Source organism: Nannobrachium achirus, assembly GCF_963921795.1.
Source record: "Nannobrachium achirus genome assembly, chromosome: 6".
Classification (NCBI taxonomy): domain Eukaryota; kingdom Metazoa; phylum Chordata; class Actinopteri; order Myctophiformes; family Myctophidae; genus Nannobrachium; species Nannobrachium achirus.
Window position 1 is genome coordinate 11,485,237 of NC_137815.1, and position 16,391 is coordinate 11,501,627.

Genomic DNA, 16,391 nt, shown 5'->3' on the forward strand with positions numbered 1-16,391 from the left:
TGCACCATTTCTTGGTCTTCTGGCCAGTGATGTATATCGGACCATTTAACCATATATGGAGACATCTGGTACCCAAAGATATTCACAGATATGGGCTTAATATTGATGACATAAGGGATCTCCATATATGGGCGTAAAAGGGATTTGGTTCCCCTGGCATCACAGGGATCTCCATATATGGGCATAAAATGGATTTGGTTACCCTGGCAACACGGGGATCTCCATATCTCCATATATGGGCATAAAAGGGATTTGGTTCCCCTGGCATCACAGGGATCTCCATATATGGGCATAAAAGGGATTTGGTTCCCCTGACATTACAGTGATGTCAGTGGCTGGTTCTACAGAGGGGATCTCCATTTATGGGCATAAAAGGGAATGCATGTATGATGATGTCAGATATCATAGACGTCATAGGACTTTCACATAACGAATAACTGAGTAAGCATGTAAACCCGTAAAATCTATATTTGGGCATGGCTGATTTATGACCTCATCATGATGACACGAGCAAACACAGCTGAATTGTATAAATGATCAGTGCAGAAACCAACAGAAGTATTTGACCAAGACTCTTCGATTTAAACATCAACAAAGGTGTGACGTTTGTTGATGGTCACAAAGGTGTGACGGACGGACGGACGGACGGCCGGTGGAGGTTTTCATAGTAAACTGCTCCGTGACGGTCGCAATCAATTGCTCACCCTATAAAATCATGGACAATTTGTTTTTGTTGCATTCCTGATCCACTGACCAATATTCCAAAATGTATAATTATCTATCTATAAATGCGAGAAGTCTCTGTCTGTCTGTCTGTCTGTCTGTCTGTCTGTCTGTCTGTAATCCGCGTATCTCGAGAACCGTTCGTCCCACCGGCTTCAGATTCGGCACGCGCGTTCCCCGCCGTGGCGCGGAGTGCAGTGCCGGGCCTCAACCCAACTCGACGCGCGGTTTTCCTGAACCGGCGCGAAACGTTCAGAATCTCCTTATGCAGGGCTGATTGTTGACATCAGGCTGTTCCGGAGGAAATCGGCGCAGGCGCTGACTCATTGTGACATCACTTCATAAAAGGCTCTGACATCACGTACGCCACATGAGTCAACAAAAAATCTCTTTGAGTGTGTATGTATGTATCTAATCCGCGTATCTCGAGAACCGTTCGTCCCACCGGCACGTGCGTTCTCCATATATGGGCATAAAATTAATGACCGTATGCGGAGCTGATGTCTGACATCAGAGTTTTCCGCAACCGGTACTGTGTGTGCAGAGATCTTCATATATGGGCATAAGTGGACAAAGACAAACAGATGGTCAAAACGGGTCCTATGACAATAGGTATATTGGGGTTTGCATTAAAGGGTGGGGCATTCATGGGGTTTGCATTAAAGGGTGGGGAATTCATTCCCTATTTCAAATTCGGCACGCGCGTTCCCCACCGCAGCAGGTAGTGCAGTGCTCGGCCTCGACCAGACACGATACACAATTTTTTTTTTAAACCCTAACCCTCATGGTGAAATGTAATGCTGAAATGAAATGCGATGAGTAGAAGGAATGGAAACGACGTTAGGAGAGTTAGGGCCAGTCAAGGATTAAGTGACAGTAGTGTCCCCACAGGGAAGTCATTCCATTTTAAGCCAGTGCCAGACTTCATAAACACCTGAACTGTGACATGACTAATGTCCCTCCATAAAAACAGATTGATTGATTGATTGAAGACTTTATTAGAACTTTGCATAGAAAAAAGTACAGTTTCATGACGGTACAGTTCACTGGTACAAGGTCAACTAAAAGGAGATCCTAGAAAAGACTACGCTTATTTCCATAGAAAACCATTGAAGTATCTCAAGCTAAAGCTGTCAGATTTAGTGACGTGATTCTTTTCAAATGGAGCAGAGTATGAAGTAATAAAATGTATTATTTGCTGTTCTTTTGCAATTTACTTTGTTTAAATGTTTTAATATTATGTTTTTGATTGCACTGTATTGTACCGATGTCTCTGGTTCACATTGACACATTTCACTCAGTTTTTTTTTCATCTCACTCATGTCACTTTGTCTGTTGACCTCACTCAGCAACAAAATAAAAATAAAATAAACACAAATAAAAATAAAACAATTCAAAGGAGCAAGCAGTGATCACCCCATGATGTGCACTGCACTGTAGTTTAAAATGCACTACATTGCAGATGCTTTTTTGAGAGTAAAAAACAAAAAAAGAAGAAGGCACACGTGACATGCATGATCTGGTCAGATTGCCCCAGGGAAATGTGCCAATCTCAACCCAAAAGAACGGTAACCTCAGCTACACTGAAAATGAGGGCACCCTGCCAAATACCATGGCACACTGGCATGGACATGAAACACATATAGTCCATGAGCCAAGACCCCAAAATCGACCCCCGACAATCGAACAGATGGACCATTCCTAATATGTTTTTTTGACTTGCTACACATCTCTAGTTCACAGTTTGGCATGATAGCCACTGCAGACTGGCAGCTTGAATATACGGATCCCTATAGCAGAAACCTGAGAACTGCGTATAGTACATATTTGGTATTATGGGACTTGGTGACTTTTTGTTGACTATTCAGGCTGCCTAAATCAATCCAATATATTCTCAAGATATGAGAGAATTGAAAAAAATGTATTATTGGTTGCCCAGATCATATATGTGGCTGTTATAACCCATTTTCATACAATTATGCATAGGTGGAAATAAGAATTAAAAATGTCTTCTATGTATTTATTCACATCAGAAAAACTAGGTAATATTGACATTCTTTTAGACACCAGATTCTAAATCCCACAAGTCTCAACTTTCATTAGGTGCCAGACTTCTGCATTATATCCCTTATATTTCTTTAGATACACTCATTTGAAGATATGCATGTTGTTCTAGCCAGAATGTCCATACAACAATCAGATCGTAATAACTATGCGATGCACATGTTTTCGAATTGGATGAAAATGACAACATACTCACGAAAAAAGTCTTGCACATTTAATAATCAGAACAAAGAACAAGAACACTAAAGATTAACATCCTTATAATCTGACAAAGAATGTGAAGCAGCACACTAGTAGTGTACAGTATTTCAAGCATTAGGGTTCAGCCCCTGCTCAGTCCTCACTTTCCGAGTCGGTCAGGTCTGCATCGGTGATCAACCAGTCATGGTCCTCCTCTTGGGGTTGGTTGTCACATGTTTGCAACTTGCACATGTTGGTACATTTCAAGCCATTGCTCATGCACTGGCACTCCGGGAGTTTGCATTTACGACTGCATTTACAGGACAGCAGCTGTAGCACTGCCTCAGGTGCTGGAGATCCCCGCATCCATTCCACAGTGAGCTGACCTGCATCATCTCAGGCCCATCCATGCTTAACTGGGCTTGGAACTTGAGGATGTTGCTGGAGACTTCCTCTCCAGATGCCAGCCTGGTAGTTGGCACGCATAGCATGCATGAAGAGGCAGTCCTCACATGGTGGTAGCTGGCTAGATTCAAGCTCCCCACGCCGCGCGCAGAAAAGCTGGTAGCGGGCTGTGTTGATGTCCTCTGTAGTCGCGGTTGCTGAGTAGAGTTTGCAGGTGAAAGCTTGCAGCCTCTTGAACAGGTCAGTGGATAACTCCCAGGACTGTCCCAGCTCAAGGAACACTTCTTGGAAGTGCACTGATTTTGTGAGAAGCTTCAAAGCTCGAAGCTTCCCACAGCCTGCAAAGGCACTCACAGTATCACAGCCGGTGTATGCATGCACGCCAATCAGAGCATTGCAGACCCCTTCTCCCAGCCCCTGGCGTAGCTTGGTGATATCAAGATACCTCACTCGGTTCTTTGTTCCACATTTCTGGAAGATGGGACAGGAGACATTAGCAGAGAATGCCAGGCAGAGCAACAGCACGTCAGTATCCTCAGCTGCTACTACAACAGCACTGTAGCCTTCCTCTGCTGCATGGGCTGCATGCAGAATGATTCTTGTGTCAGCCTCTTCCTGGTTCGACTGCAGGCCTGCAACCTCTTCCCACTGATTCTTGGTGATCAGCAAACAGCTTGCCTCACTGGTGACGTACAGCTGCTTGTCTTGCAGCTTGTGCCTCAGCTTTGGTGTCTTCAACTCAGCCACCAAGAACCTAATGAGGTTGGTCTTATTGGCTGAGCTGCTGAGAAACTTTCTCCACTGCGGTATCCGGTGACCTGGTGCAATGTTTCTGAACTGTATTCCTGTGCTGCACCCCCGATTCTCTCTCTCTGCGTTCTTGATAGAGTCCTCCCGATATACATCGAAGACCACATCAATCCTTTGGCTTTTGGCTCCTTCGTATAGGATTTGAGTCAGGACAGAGTCTGCAAGTTGAGCGAAGGTCTGCTCATTGCCCTTCATCTTCTGAACCAGACTCATTCCATTGATGATGGTAGCAGATGGCTCAGGGATGGTCTCTGCTGGTAGGACTTGCTTCTCCAGCTCCCTGGCCAGAGTGGCTTTGCTAGTTTTCCTCAGTGTCCCGTCTCCATTGGCAAGCGCCCATGGCAGTGGCCCGAGTGGATGGGAAAGGACCTCACTCATCTGGAGATGGCGGCTCTCTGCTGCTAGGACCATGTGGCCAAAGAGCTTTCTGTCAGCCTGCAACACCACCTTGTTTGGGTTGCTTGTAGAAGCCTTCTTTCGGATATCAGAAAACGTCTTCAGTTTCTTCTTTGTCATCTTGTCATGGAACTGGGTCTTTGGGCTTTGGGCTTCTAGCCGATCCTGCTTGAAGGTCTCATATGCTTCTGTGCCTATTTTGTGGGCATCAAGAAGGTCCCTTGCTACATCTGGAGGGGGAAAGGTACCTGTTGAAATGCTGACAAACTCGCTTTCATTTGGATCAAAAGGGTTTATCCAGTCATCTTCAAGAAGCTTCACAACGGACTGTACATCTGCTTCATCTCTGGCGATTCTGGTTGTCTGCAGGTCTGGATGGCTGAGGTGGGACTGTCCACGTCCTGTCATTGCTCTGAGCTTCTTGAGGAACATGCTGCGGTACTCAGAGGTCAGGTAGTACCTCTCCACAGCAGCCCGTTTCAGGCTGAAGCCTTTTGTGCCTCCTGCTGTCTGGGTATCTCGGTTGACTGTTTCCTCAATGGTTTGATCCACAGGGATCCGGCCAAAAGGATTCTGGCTACCAAGCTGGACACTGAAGCCACCCTGCATGAACTGCTGGTGCACCTCTGGGTGATCAATAGGCAGACGTGTCATTGTGGCATAGTAGTATGGAAGGAAACGTGCATAATTTAGCTTGTCATAGCCAAAGCACCATGGGATCATAGCATGGATTGATGCTAGGTGGAGCATCCAATCCCCCTCTCTTGTGGCACGAAGCAAGCCCAGCATGATCTCAGCCAGATCGAGGTAAGACATCCAGAAAGCTGCCAGTGGGAACACAGAGGGGTTGGCTCCATCTAGTGGCACAGATCAAGCCTAGCATAATGAAAATGAGCATATATCCAAAACTATAAGGGCTACAGTCACAAGTCTGGTACCTGAAGAAAGAAAAGATTTGTGAGATTTTGAATCTGGTGTCTAAAAGAATGTACTTATCACCTAGCTACTCTAATGTGAATAGATACACAACAAAAACTTGTATTTTGTGATTTTCGCCTATGCAGAATAAAGAAAATAAGGTTATTACAGCTTCAGATTTTATTTTGGCAAACAATAATACTATTATTTCAGTTCTCCAATATCTTAAGAACATATTGAATTGATTTAGGCAACCTGAGTAGTCCACAAGGAGTCAACAAGCCTCATAACACCAAACATGTGCTATACACAGTCCTCGGGTTTCTGCTATTAGGGGTGCAATTATTCAACGCATGATAACCATCACTAAGCTGCCAGTCTGCAAGGGCTATCATGCCAATAAATAATGTGGACATATATAGGAAGAAGAAAATAGCAACTAGAAATGGTCCATCTGTTCGATTGTCATTGGTGGTCTGGCTCATGTACTAATAGCCAAGACTACCAAGTATCATGTGAGTGTTTATTAATAAGTATATATCATGTCAACAGGAATGAAAGGGCCTTGAAAGGCAGCTACTACTTTTACTTTCTGCATAGCATGCAATGAACACCTAATATAAGGCATGCTGAGATGGTTGTCAGGGACCCATTGCAGAGATCCTCAGAGTTCCATTTGGTCGGTGAGTGAGACTTCATCTGTGATATTTTTATGGCTTCATAGTCGTATAAATGCTTTAGAGATGTCAGCTATGTTTTCCTGGTGTCATCTTTTCATAGTCGTATAAATCTATTAGTCGTGTTATTCATTTCTAACATGACTCCTCTACATAGTGCCACATAGCTGCAGACATTATTACAGACAGTGAATGTTAAGTGGACAGAATGATTAATGTTATATAGTTGAACAGATTTATAGTTATTTTGTTTATAGTGATATGGTTGAAACCAGATTGGAATTACATTTTGATCTTTCATTTTGTATTTAGACGTGTCAATTATGTTATGATTATTTAAATAATAATTACCGTAGCTTGTTTCACCTGATACTTTCCTACTCTTAATCAATTAATTATTTGGAAGAGTACTTTTACATCTATAGAGTTATTATTATTAGTTTAAAGTAACACCATTTATTTATCTATTTGTTTTATTTTACAGTTTGACTAGTCTGCCCACCTCTGAATGTAACCTTAATTCATACAATGGAATACAAGTGTGAGAAAGAAATCTAGCATTGCTTTGAAAAAAAATAATAAAAAAAAATCAAGGAGCATGGCTGTAATGACTCAAGATAATTTGGTGAAATTAAGCATAAGCCAATAACAAACAAACAAACAAACAAACAAACAAACAAACAGAGGAATAAAACATAATGGGCGAGTTAAATTTAATTTCATTGCATGTCAATAATATTGAAATCACTCTTTTCAGGTGTGGAACTGATGAGAACTGTTAAAATGTCTCTGTTGGAAAGTGTTGTGTGGCAAGAATGAACATTAGGATTCATATAATCCAATGTAATCCATGATTATGAAATGTATTGAATCATTCAGCTCCTGTTAATGTCCTCAAAATGATGTGTTTTCTCCACGCTAAAGGGTCGCACACAAGATTCCACCGCTATTGGTAGAGGAGAAAAGTGAGTGTTCATAATTTTCCTAATAAATCTACAATTAGCTATAACCATAAGAATAGTCCTACAATGATCCACTCAGATCTCAAGTCAGCAATGGCATCAACACCATCTATTTGTCCGCCTACATAATAAAGTATTAATCAGAACGGGTGGGTGCACATTATTGTGTATCATTATTGTATGCTTTAACTATTAAAACAATAGCAGATATACAAGCTCACAGCGCGTGCCGCGCTGCGAGCTTGTAGATCTGCTATTTTTGAAAAATTGTGAAAATTAGAAGGTTTTTTGAAAAAAAAAAAAAATGTTTCTATGTCAGCAATCTGGCCAGCCATCGTCAAAGAAAAGGTCCTTTTCACTTAACTGGAGCTCAGTTAGTCTGTTCACCGAGTGCCACGCTGTGAGCTTGTATATCTGCTATTTTTCACTGGTTAAAGCATTCAATAATTCTAGGCCTAAATGGGTTAACACATTAATATAATTAACACCATCTCTCTGTCCGTCTACAGAAAGCCGCCACCATGAGTACGGCCGAAGAGATGAAGCAGTACGGCAAGGCCGCTATTTATCTCCGTAAGCCAGAGAAGGAGAGAATGGAGTCTCAAAGTGCGCCCTTTGATGCCAAAACGGCAGCATATTTGGCCAACAAAGCCGAGCTGTACCTCAAGTGTAAAATCCTAAAGAAGGACGGTGGCAAAGTCACCGTGGAACTGCTTGGGGACAAGAAGGAGGTAGGAAAGGTTTATCTAAAATCAAGTACCACTGTAAGGGCTGATGTATACTCCACTTTTAGAGCCCAGTTTAAATCGGTTCGGCTCTGTTCAAACTAGGGCATTCACCAAATATTCGAAATTCGAATATTCGAATATCAAAGTCACTATTCGACGTTGTTCACCGAAGTCGAATATTAGCTTTTTTCAATTTTTTGTGTTGTTTTCTCTTTAAAAAATATATAGTTTATAAAGCTTGGCTAGATCGAAGTCTTGAGTTGTTAATGCTCTATACCAGGGGTTCTCAAACCATTTTAGGCCTTGACCCCCAAAATAAACATATTTGAACTGGGGAGCCCCACCCTGACGGTCAGGGTACTAAAGTATCGTTAGATTTTCAATAGGAATTCAATTTAAAAAAATCATTTTTCTCTCAATTTTCTAATTTTCTAGCTCCCCATAAAATCAAATATTGGTTCATTTTTCCAATTTTCTAGCTTGCAAAAAAATCAGGAAAATGCTTCAATTTTTTAAATGTGTGATTCATATTTGTCATTATTTGATTTGGAACCGACCAAGGAAAAGCATCTTTAAAAAAGGTATTTTTCATTTTTTACCACATTACGAATATCAAAAAATGGACCAATTTTTCAAATTTTCTAGCTTGCAAAAAAATCAGGAAAATGCTTCAATTTTTTAAATGTGTGATTCGTCTTTGTCATTATTTGATTTGGAACCGACAAAGGAAAAACATCTTTAAAAAGGTATTTCTTAATTTCTTACCCCATTACAACAATCAAAAAATGGGCCCATTTTTCCAATTTTCTAGCCCACAAAAAAATCAGGAAAATGCTTAAAATTTGCTCAATTTTTTGAATGTGTGATTCATATTTTGGCATTATTTGATTTGGAACCGAAAAACAAAAAATAGGCCCATTATTCAATTTTCAAGTCCAGGAAAGAAATCGTCATCATGAATGTCACGTGACCACGTGTCAAGTCACATGGTACACAACTTCAAAATAAAAGCTGTAGGCTAGTCTAACATCCAAGTAATAGGATCAACATGCAGGCAGGCAGGGGGTCCATGAGGGGTTTACAAGGGGGTCCATGGCTGGTTCCCAAAGTGTGGTTTGGGGACCCCCAGGGTTTCTATGGCTGGTTCACAACAGCCTGGTACACGTACAGCCATGGCTGGTTCCCAAAGTGTGGTTCGGGGACCTCTGGAGGTCCATGACGGATTTCCAAGGGGGTCCATGGCTGGTTCTCAAAGTGTGGTTCGGGGACCTCTGGGGGTCCCTGAGGGGTTTCCAAGGGGGTCCATGGCTGGTTAGCAATAAGTGTGTTTAATTGCGACCGTAGTAGGTCGCAGTTACTTTTACACTCTCTACTATCCAAACCTCCACCAGCCGTCAGCCTGTCCTTCCCTCCGTCACGTCACTCGTCACACGTCACACTTTCCCCCTACTCATATCTCCGCCACCGTTGCCCCGATCCATGCCAAAATTTCCATACAAACTCCTTGCCTGCCAAACTACAACCTCGAAGGACCCCCGGAGCTCCAGGGACCCCCAGGTCCCTGGGGGACCCCCAGGTGTAAAAAATGACCAAATGTGCAAAAAAGACCACCCCAACGGGGCTGCTCACGGGGAATTCCCGGGGACCACCGACTCCTGGTGCTCCAGAACGGATGCAAAAGTGGTGGCGCCCCCAGTGGAGGACCCCCTCCACTGCAGCTCACATAAAATGCCTTAACTCGGGCTAGGAGCGACCGGGAGAGCCGGGGCCGGTACCTATTCGTCCGCCTCGGCGGCGCGGAGACCCCACCTCTCATTTCTCATATGGCCCTCTTCTAGCGCCACCATGAGGCCGATTCTGCAAAACACATTTTTGGACACTGCTCCTAAAATTTTTGCCCTAAAATCACACAAATCGGTACACAGTATGTCTACACTCATGTCATCAACTTGGATCTGTCCCATATAGCGCCACCTTCAGGCCGATTTTTTAAAACACATTTTTGGACACTGCTCCTACAATCTTTGCCCTAAAATCACGCAAATCGCTACACAGTATGTCTACACTCATCTCATCAACATGGATCTGTCCCATATAGCGCCACCTTCAGGCCGATTTTTTAAAACACATTTTTGGACACTGCTCCTACAGATTTTGCCCTAAAATCACGCAAATCGCTACACAGAGACACTGCTCCTACATATTTTGCCCTAAAATCACGCAAATCGGTACACAGTATGTCTACACTCATCTCATCAACATGGATCTGTCCCATTTAGCGCCACCTTCAGGCCGATTTTTTTAAACACATTTTTGGACACTGCTCCTACAGATTTTGCCCTAAAATCACACAAATCGCACAGTATCTCTACAGTCATGTAATCAAAACGCATCTGTCCCATCCAGCGCCACCATCAGGACGATTTTGGTAAAACAAACTTTTGGCCTTTTTGTGGAGATAAGCGACCAACGGTCGCTTATCTCCCGATTAGGGAGTCTTACTGGTAGTGTAATAGGTGAAATAGTGTAATAGTGCATTCTTATCAAAACCTCCACCAGCTGTCAGTCTGTCAGTCAGTCTGTCAGTCAGACTTTCAGTCACACTTTTGCCCTTCTCATAGTGGTTTTGGCTGCCAAACCACTACCCCATTTCTCCCTCTTCTAGCGCCACCATGAGTTCTTGCAAAACACATAATTTTTTGGACACTGCTCCTACAAATTCTGCCCTAAAATCACGTAAAGCGGTACACATTATGTCTACACTCATGTCATCAGCATGGATCTGTCCGAGATAGCGCCACCATCAGGGCATCCTAAAATCACGCTTTGCGTGATTTTACGGCAAAATCTGTAAAAGCAGAGTCCAAAAATGTGTTTGAAAAATCGCCCTGATGGTGGCGCTATCTTGGACAGTGTAGACATACTGTGTACCGCTTTGCGTGATTTTAGGGCAAAATTTGTAGGAGCAGTGTCAAAAAATGTGTTTTGCAAGAAGCGGTTGTGGTTTGGCAGGCAAGGAGTATGTGTGCAAAATTTGGCATGGATCTGGGCAACGGTTGCGGAGATATGAGCAGGGCAAAAGTGTGACGTGTGACAGACAGACAGACAGACTGACTGACTGACGGACGGACGGACGGACGGACGGACGGACTCACAGCTGGTCGAGGTTTTGATAGTAACTGCGACCTAACGGTCGCAATAACATTTATGCTATTTCAATATTACAAGTAATGCACTATTACACTATTTCACCTATTACACTACCAGTAAGACTCCCTAATCGGGAGATAAGCGACCGTAGGTCACATGTATACACAAAGAGGGCTGTAACTGCCATTGGTTCCTAGTTGTGTGGGCAATGTGTAGACATACTGTGTACCGATGTGCGTGATTTTAGGGCAAAATCTGTAGGAGCAGTGTCCAAAAATGTGTTTTGCAAGAATCGGCCTCATGGTGACGCTAGAAGAGGGCCATGTGAGAAATGAGGGGTGGGGTCTCCGCGTTGCCTTGGCGGACGAATAGGTACCGGCCCCGGCTCTCCCGGACGCTCCTAGCCCGAGTTACGGCATTTTATGTGAGCTGCAGTGGAGGGGGTCCTCCACTGGGGGCGCCACCACTTTGGCATCCGTTCTGGAGCAGCAGGAGTCGGTGGTCCCCGGGAATTCCCCGTGAGCAGCCCCGTTGGGGTGGTCATTTGGTCATTTTTGCATATTTGGTCATTTTTTACATCTGGGGGTCCCCCAGGGACCTGGGGGTCCCTGGAGGTCCGGGGGTCCTAGTTTCCGGGGGTTGTAGTTTGGCAGGCAAGGAGCGTGTGTGCAAAATTTGGCATGGATCGGGCCAACGGTTGCGGAGATATGAGCAGGGCAATAGTGTGACGTGTGAGGTGTGACAGACAGAGGGACAGACAGACAGACAGACAGACGGACAGTTTGTGCAGGCTGTGATAGTAAGTAGCGACCTACGGTCGCAATTACACTTATTGCTAACCAGCCATGGACCCCTTTGGAAACCCCTCAGGGACCCCCAGAGGTCCCCGAACCACATTTATTGCTAACCAGCCATGGACCCCCTTGGAAATCCGTCATGGACCTCAAGAGGTCCCCGAACCACACTTTGGGAACCAGCCATGGCTGTACGTGTACCAGGCTGTTGTGAACCAGCCATAGAAACCCTGGGGGTCCGCAAACCACACTTTGGGAACCAGCCATGGACCCCCTGCCTGCCTGCATGTTGATCCTATTACTTGGATGTTAGACTAGCCTACAGCTTTTATTTTGAAGTTGTGTACCATGTGACTTGACACGTGGTCACGTGACATTCATGATGACGATTTCTTTCCTGGACTTGAAAATTGAATAATGGGCCTATTTTTTGTTTGTCGGTTCCAAATCAAATAATGCCAAAATATGAATCACACATTCAAAAAATTGAGCAAATTTTAAGCATTTTCCTGATTTTTTTGTGGGCTAGAAAATTGGAAAAATGGGCCCATTTTTTGATTGTTGTAATGGGGTAAGAAATTAAGAAATACCTTTTTCAAGATGTTTTTCCTTTGTCGGTTCCAAATCAAATAATGACAAAGACGAATCACACATTTAAAAAATTGAAGCATTTTCCTGATTTTTTTGCAAGCTAGAAAATTTGAAAAATTGGTCCATTTTTTGATATTCGTAATGTGGTAAAAAAATGAAAAATACCTTTTTTAAAGATGTTTTTCCTTTGTCGGTTCCAAATCAAATAATGACAAATATGAATCACACATTTAAAAAATTGAAGCATTTTCCTGATTTTTTTGCAAGCTAGAAAATTGGAAAAATGAACCAATATTTGATTTTATGGGGAGCTAGAAAATTAGAAAATTGAGAGAAAAATGATTTTTTAAAATTGAATTCCTATTGAAAATCTAACGATACTTTAGTACCCTGACCCCTGACAAGCACTTGGAATTGTAGGTAGGCTATTACATTTAATGTAACTCAGTTCCGCAGATAAATATTGTGAAAATAGCAGATCTACATGCTCACAACGCCTCGCAACGCGAGGCGTTGTGAGCATGTAGATCGGCTATTTTCACAATGTTCGCCTCTTGCTTACTTAATATTTGTGGTGTACTTTACACAGTGGTGTAAAGTAACTAAGTACTTTTACTTACAGTAAGTACGGTTTTGAGGTACTTCCAATTAGCAGTACTTTTACTTCTACTCCACTACATTCTAGATCCAGAAAATGTTACTTTTACTCCACTACATTTATTTGAAAACTTTAGTTACTTTAGTTACTTTAGTTACTTGCGGATATAAATTATAATATTATATGAATCATTACATTAACCACTTTAGCCCTATTTTATGCCCATGGGCATTTGAGAAATTGCCGATCTACGTTGTGACGCGTTGTGAGCTTGTAGATCAGCTATTTTCAAACATTTTGTACTTTTACTTTTGGTACTTTAAGTACATTTTTTTGCCAATATTTTCGTACTTTTACTCAAGTACATTTTGAATTCTGGATTTTTACTTGTAACGGAGTACTTCTACATTGCAGTAATGATACTTTCATTCACGTAAAAAAAATGTAGTACTTTTTCCACCACTGATGCAGGCCCTAATCACGATTATTATTATTATTTTTCTAGGAAAGAACTGTGCCTGAGGCTGACGTCACCCCCATGAACCCTCCCAAGTATGACAAGATCGAGGACATGGCCATGATGACCCACCTCACTGAAGCCACCGTCCTGTATAACCTCAAAGAGCGTTATGCAGCATGGATGATCTACGCAAGGTTTCCTACTAGGGCATTGACGACTTGTGATTTTTGCGGGTCGACTCGACTCAGTAAAAAGTCGAGTTGAAGTCGACTTTACCCTTTGATGACGTCGTCACATCAATTATTTTGGGGGGGGGGCCCAGACGAAAGACGATTAACTTAATGTGCAACATTGTTTTCTCACTCAACTGTAAACAAACCAACATTGTTTAAGTATATAGACATACAGTAGAGGCTATCTTCACATTTCTAAAGTGCCAATTTAAGGACTTTTTAATACCTCTAAAATGACTAATTAAACATTGTCCAAATTGTCAGATATATACACATGTTTCCGCGGGAGTTTACTGGAGACTATCGGGAACAAACTTCCGGGTTTAACAGCAGACATACAAGCTCACGTCGCGTCGCAGATGCAACCCGTTGTGAGCTTGTAAATCGGCGCCGGAAGCTCGGTGCAGACGTCTGCGCAATGCACTATGGGGCGTTGGAAACTCGTGGATAGAGGCAGAAATTGTGAAAATAGACATGCTCAAAACGCCTCGCATTGCGAGGCGTTGTGAGCATGTAGATCTGCTATTTTCACAATAGAACCATGTTATACCAAATGTAATGTAGCACTGTAATATTGGATCATTCCGTCCTTGACAATAAGCAATCCTACTGTTTGAATGATGTACAGACGCACACATGGAGCAAAAATAATGATAGATGATAGAACTTCGACTTTCTCTGGTGGGAGTCGACTTTTTTAATGAAGTCGACTCAGTCGACTTGTTGACTTTTTCGCTAATGCCCTATTTTCTACATGCTGAGAACAGTTCATGGTTGCACCTGTCGATAGGAAAGAGAAAAATACACAGTACAATTTATATCATCAAGTGAAACCCATAGAGAAAACTACAGTATGTAAACAACAAACTTTTAGTTTTTTTTTTTGACAAAAGTTAACTTGCTCATTTAGTTGATGCCTCTTCTAACTCGTAACATTAATCCCAGCAGAGATCAGTCTTTTTGCCTTTGAGTGAGTTTGCATTTCCAGAGCGGAAGGGAGCGGGTGGAAGTAGGGGGTCCAATGAGTTTCTTTAGATAGGAGGGGGTATTGCTGTGGATCCACTGATGGGTAAGAAGGCAGATCCTTGAAGGCTACTCCATCCTGAAGGAGATGGGAAGCTAGTGTAGAGAATGGAGTATGGCTGTGATATGTTCTCTCTCATCATCAGGATCCTATATAGCAGCACATGACATTCTAGCTACTCAGACTATAAATAGGCAACCACATTCGCAATTTCCCAGAATTTTATCTTTCTAGTTCTGAATGTACTGGAGCTTCTGGATGCTCATGTTAGGGACCCCGATGAGAAGTGCGTTGCAGACAGTAGGCAAAGCCTTGAGGAGACAAGGGTGAGCAAGTTAAAGTTCTTTCTCTTCTCCCCTTCCTTCAGACCTACTCTGGCTTGTTCTGTGCGACTGTGAACCCCTACAAGTGGCTCCCAGTGTACGACCAGGAGGTTGTGAATGCCTACAGAGGCAAGAAGCGTATTGAGGCCCCACCTCACATCTTCTCCGTCTCTGACAACGCCTATCAGTTCATGCTGATGGGTACATACTGTCCTAGTGAGGATAATGTAAAACATACATAACTATAAATGGTCTTGTGCCGTATTTGTGACTAAAGGTTTGATTTACATTTTACAGACAAAGAGAACCAGTCTGTCCTGATCACGTAAGTTTCTGTCATCTACTAACTAGGCATTAAAAACAAGAACATTGTACACAAATTGACTAACTGCATTTCTCTGAATGTATGCATTTATAACCAGTGGAGAATCCGGTGCTGGAAAGACTGTGAACATCAAGCGTGTCATCCAGTACTTTGCAAAAGCTAGTTCTGGTGGAGATGGTGGAGGTGGCGGTGCCACTAAAATCAAGGTATATACAGGTTTTAACTTTAACAAATAAATGTTTTTGAACATTTTGAAAATTTAAAAAAACTCTGACCAAATGTTAAAACTGGGCGATGTCTGAAACATTCCATAGGGGTCACTGGAGGATCAGATTATTGCAGCCAACCCCTTGCTGGAGGCCTATGGTAATGCCAAGACCATTAGGAATGACGACTCCTCTCACTTTGTAAGTTTAAAAATAATGTCATTTTATGAGAATACCCGCAACAATTCCACAATGTAGAGAGATGAAACAAAGTGTGCTCTATCAAACAGGGTAAATTCATCAGAATCCATTTTGGCGGAACCGGTAAACTGGCCAGTGCTGATATTGAGACATGTAAGTATGAAGTTCACAGATGGTAAATGATATATCCCTTTATGTGAGGATTACATTTTGACTTATGTACAACCCATATAGATCTGCTGGAGAAGTCCAGAGTGACCTACCAGCTTCCTGCTGAGAGAGGCTACCACATCTTCTTCCAGATGATGACCAACCACAAACCTGAGATCCTTGGTAAGTGGAATTACTATTATAGTTTATTATTATTATAGATTATTGTCTCCGCCAGGCCGAAAGGCATGGTCGAGAGACTGTTGCACCCTGTCTGTCTGTCTGTCTGTCTGTCTGTCTGTCTGTGCAGCTAATCTCTGACGCCGTTGGCCCGGTGCCAATTTTGTCCAAAGATCACGCAAATCGGTAGACAGTATCTCTACAGTCATGTGATCAACGTGAATCTGTCCAATTTACCATATTCCATCCCGTTTGGCTAAGATTGGCTTCCAAAGTTTGCAGGATTGCTCTGT

The 16,391-nt window shown here is 42.7% G+C and overlaps 1 pseudogene across 1 annotated transcript in view; it reads left to right on the forward strand.

Moving 5' to 3' along the window:
- The first annotated feature begins 7,656 nt into the window (after nt 1–7,656).
- LOC308286813 (myosin heavy chain, fast skeletal muscle-like) overlaps nt 7,657–16,391 on the forward strand; it is a 29,355-nt pseudogene continuing 20,620 nt past the window's right edge. The window contains exons 1-8 of the transcript in view: nt 7,657–7,866; nt 13,502–13,645; nt 15,081–15,237; nt 15,334–15,361; nt 15,459–15,567; nt 15,676–15,768; nt 15,858–15,921; nt 16,003–16,101. The product of the transcript in view is annotated as a myosin heavy chain, fast skeletal muscle-like (transcript). The remainder of the gene's footprint in view (nt 7,867–13,501; nt 13,646–15,080; nt 15,238–15,333; nt 15,362–15,458; nt 15,568–15,675; nt 15,769–15,857; nt 15,922–16,002; nt 16,102–16,391) is intronic.